We start from the raw sequence: 4,624 nt of genomic DNA, 5'->3' as shown, positions 1-4,624 counted from the left end.
GCTAAGTAAAATCTATCTCAATTTTCCAGTTGAAGCAACTCAGATTTGTTCCTCCCACTTCTGCACTCTATTATAGAACTTGTATGATAATATTATTGTTTGCTTATGAGTCTGTCTTCCCCACTAGACTTGGCGTCTTTTAATCTAAGACTCGAGATTTTTAATCCACAGCCTCAATAACAAAGGGGCTACAGTTCTGGAGCCTGAGTTTCTGCCTGACTCAATCATTTGTTGGCTGTGGGAGCTTATGCAGGTTATTTCATTGCCCTGGCCCCTGTTTGCTCACTTGTGTGATGATGGAAGTAATAATAATAAAGTCTGCCTCAACGGTCATTATATCAAATGAGTTAATACACATAAAGCATTTAGAACAATACCTGGACACAAGCATTTGTGGAGAGAATTAACCATACAAGTAACATGGGCAAACTTTTCTTTATGTCTCCCTGAAGGAAGTTAAACTGCACCATTTCAATGGCATTTCAGTCACAGCTCAAAACAAATAAGTACCTGACAAATATTTCTTTTCTTTCTTCCATTCCAAAAATCACCAAAGATGACAAAGATGATACAAGGTTTTTCCAGAATTTTGAGGAAGAAGTAATAAAAAGTGGGGATGGTACCTGGGGTTAGCTAAACTGTAAGGTAAGGGCACATTCCTCCCAACTGCCAATGCTAAATAAGGCTTTTGACTCCAAAGGCAAGGAGTTAAGGTCCAACTACAAAGTTAGAGAGAAGGTCATCCTCACTTCTGAAAACAACTAAGTTTGAGGGTTTCCCAAAACCATCCTCAGATTCCATACTTCACTAGAAAGACTCACAGCTTGTTGAACGCGGCAGCAGCTCTATAGGTTGCTGTTTTCTCCTCCAGTGGACCCGGGCCTGCGCTCCAGCAACCATGTCTAAGGGACCTGTAGTTGGCATTGATCTTGGCACCACCTATTCTTGTGTGGGTGTCTTCCAGCATGGAAAGGTGGAAATAATTGCCAGTGATCAAGGGAACCAAACTACACCTAGCTATGTCGCCTTTACTGATACCAAATGATTGATCGGTGATGCTGCAAGAACCAAGTTGCAATGAATCCCACCAACACGGTTTTTGATGCCAAACGCCTCATTGGACGAAGATTTGATGATGCTGTTGTCCAGTCTGATATGAAGCATTGGCCCTTCATGGTGGTGAATGACGCAGACAGACCTAAGGTTCAAGTAGAATACAAGGGAGAGACAAAAAGTTTTTATCCAGAGGAGGTGTCATCCATGGTTTTGACAAAGATGAAGGAAATAGCAGAAGCCCACCTTGGGAAGACTGTTACCAAAGCTGCTGTCACAGTACCCGCTTACTTTAATGATTCTCAGCGTCAGGCTACCAAAGATGCTGGAACTATTGCTGGGCTCAATGTACTTAGAATCAACAAGCCAATTGCTGCTGCTATTGCCTATGGCTTAGACAAAAAGGTTGGAGCAGAAAGAAATGTGCTGATCTTTGATTTAGGTGGTGGCACTTTTGATGTGTCAATCCTCACTATTGAGGATGGAATCTTTGAGGTCAAATCTACAGCTGGAGATGCCCACTTAGGTGGAGAAGACTTTGACAACCAGATGGTCAACCATTTTATTGCAGAATTCAAGCGCAAGCATGAGAAGGACATCAGTGAGAACAAGAGGGCTGTCCGTCGCCTTCGTACTGCTTGTGAGCGTGCTAAGAGCACTCTCTCTTTCAGCACCCTGGCCAGTATTGAGGTTGATTCCCTCTATGAAGGAATCGACTTCTATACCTCAATTACCCGTGCCCGATTTGAAGAACTGAATGCTGACCTGTTCCGTGGCACACTGGACCCTGTGGAGAAAGCCATTTGGGATGCCAAGCTAGACAAGTCTCAGATCCATGATACTGTCCTGGTGGGTGGTTCAACCCGCATCCCCAAGATTCAGAAACTTCTATAGGACTCCTTCAATGGGAAAGAACTGAATAAGAGCATCAACCCTGACGAGGCTGTTGCTTATGGTGCAGCTGTCCAGGCAGCCATTTTATCTGGAGACAAATCTGAAAATGTTCAAGACTTGCTGCTGTTGGATGTCACTCCTCTTTCCCTTGGAATTGAAACTGCTGGTGGAGTCATGACTGTCCTCATCAAGGGCAACACCACCATTCCTACCAAGAAGACGCAGACCTTCACAACCTACTCAGACAAGCAGCCCGGTGTACTCATTCAGGTTTATGAAGATGAGCATGCCATGACCAAAGATAACAACCTACTTGGCGAGTTTGAACTCACAGGCATACCTCCTGCCCCCCGTGGTGTTCCTCAGATTGAAGTCACTTTTGATATTGATGCCAATGTCATCCTCAGTGTCTCTGCTGTGGATAAGAGCACAGGAGAAGAGAACAGGATTACCATCACTAATGACAAGGGCCGTTTGAGCAAGGAAGACATTGAACGCATGGTTCAGGAAGCAGAGAAGTATAAAGCTGAAGATGAGAAGCAGCGGGATAAGGTGTCTTCGAAGAATTCTCTTGAATCCTATGCTTTCAACATGAAAGCTACTTTTGAGGATGAGAAACTTCAAGGCAAGATTAATGATGAGGACAAACAGAAGATTCTTGATAAGTGTATGAAATAATCAACTGGCTTGATAAGAACCAGACTGCAGAGAAGGAAGAATTTGAACATCAGCAGAAGGAGCTGGAAGAAGTCTGCAACCCCATCATTACCAAACTGTACCAGAGCGCAGGAGGCATGCCAGGAGGAATGCCCAGGGGCTTCCCTGGTGGTGGAGCTCCACCGTCTGGTGGTGCCTCCTCTTGGCCCACCATTGAAGAGGTTGATTAAGCCAGCCTAGCATAGGTTTAGCATTGTTCCACACAACATTGAAGGACCCTAATTTGTAGCAAATTTCATGGCAGTTTTAAAGTTGAGCTGCTGTAGTAAACTGGACATTCTTGATACTTGAACATGGAATGTGTGCACAGGGAAAGGAAATAACATTGCACTTTACAAGCACTGCATTGTAAGTGGAAAATGCAATGTCTTAAATAAAACTGTATTTAAAATGGGCACCATAAAAAAAAAAAAAGACTCACAAACTCAATGAAAGCTATTACATCCACAGTTGCATTTACTACAGGGAAAGAATACATTAAAATCAGCCAAAAGAAGAGCTGCATAAGGCAGAGTCTAGGAGAGTCCCAAATGTGACATTTCCATTGTCCTCAGGAGGTCCCAGTATTGCTGTGTGACAATAATCACTGAGTGTTACCATCCCTGGAAGCTCAGCTGAGCCTCTGTGTCCAGAACTGTATTGAGGCTTCATTACATAAGCATAGTTGATTGATTGATTAATTGCCCACATGGATAAAGTCAATCTCTAGGTCCACTGATACCATATCACCCAAGGTCCCCACCCTAAACCATGAGTTGATCTTTCAGGTGTGGGCAGCCCCTTCTCCAAGACTATTAAGTATGGCCAGGTGAAGGAGGAGGAAAAGTAGGAGAAGGAGGAAGAGGGATGGGATGGAAGGGGAGAGAAAAGGACAGGACAGCACAGGAAGCTTTCTTGTGAAAAGAAGAGGGATTCATTCCCCAAGCTCATGACCACCACTCAGTAAGCTTTTGTATGCTTCACAACCACCCCATGAGATGTGCAGGATTTTGTAGATGAGGAAACTGAGACTCCAGGAGGCCAAGTAAACAGCCCTAGATCCCCCAAGATAGAAAGAAGACACACTGGGACTGGAAACCAGGTCTTCTGGCCATATGTTCCTGTTCTTTCCATACAATTCACAGTCTCTGTGTTCTGCACTTATGTCAGTCTTTTTTTTTTTTTTTACCTTTTTTTAAATCGAAATATAGTTAATTTATAATGCTGCATTAGTTTCAGGTATACAGCAAAGACTGTTCAGTTATGCATATATATACATACATATATACATATATATATCCTTTTTCAGATTCTTTCCATTACAAGATGTTGAATATAGTTCCCTGTGCTATACAGCATGTTCTTGTTGTTTACCTATTTTATATATAGAAGTGTGTATATGTTAATCCAAAACTCCTAGTTTATTTCCCCACCACCCCACCCCACTATCCTCTTTGGTAACCATAAGTTTGTTTTCTCTGTTGGTGAGTCTATTTCTGTTTTGTAAATAAGTTCATCTGTATCATTTTATTGTATACCACATATGTGATATCATATGATATTTGTCTTTCTCTGTCTGACTTACTTCACTTAATATGATAACCTCTAGGTCCAGTCCTTCACTTTACTCCAATTCTACATACTTTAGACTTTTCCTTAAAGTGCTTAGAACAGTCATTCTTAGCCTGTTAAGTTCTCATAAAGTTTTGGATTAATTACAGAGATGCAGATTAGCAACTTTGGAATGTGGGAACAATAATTTTGCGCCAAAATTTATTGTCGAAGCAGTATGCAATTTTTTGCTTTGTTCTGGAATTTTGTCATAATGAGGCAGTCATTTGTCTCTTAGACCTTTCCTTCTCAGCTCCCCACCACCCCACCCTATTGGTGAAATAGGCACCTGTGTCAGAGAGCTAATAAGGGGTCTTCCTTACAGGCCTCATTGCAAGCAAAGGCTTAATGGGCTTGGACAGCATGGCAG

The 4,624-nt window shown here is 42.4% G+C and overlaps 1 pseudogene across 1 annotated transcript; it reads left to right on the top strand.

Annotated features, from left to right (window-relative positions):
• The first annotated feature begins 804 nt into the window (after window positions 1-804).
• LOC309615068 (heat shock cognate 71 kDa protein pseudogene) lies at window positions 805-3,066 on the top strand (annotated as a pseudogene). The gene has a single exon. The product of its transcript is annotated as a heat shock cognate 71 kDa protein pseudogene (transcript).
• The last annotated feature ends 1,558 nt before the right edge of the window (window positions 3,067-4,624 follow it).

Source organism: Balaenoptera borealis (genome assembly GCF_965194805.1).
Source record: "Balaenoptera borealis genome assembly, chromosome: 17".
In the NCBI taxonomy this organism is placed as follows: Eukaryota; Metazoa; Chordata; class Mammalia; order Artiodactyla; family Balaenopteridae; genus Balaenoptera; species Balaenoptera borealis.
Note: the sequence above shows the minus strand (reverse complement) of the source record. Positions and strands in the feature narration are given on the sequence as shown.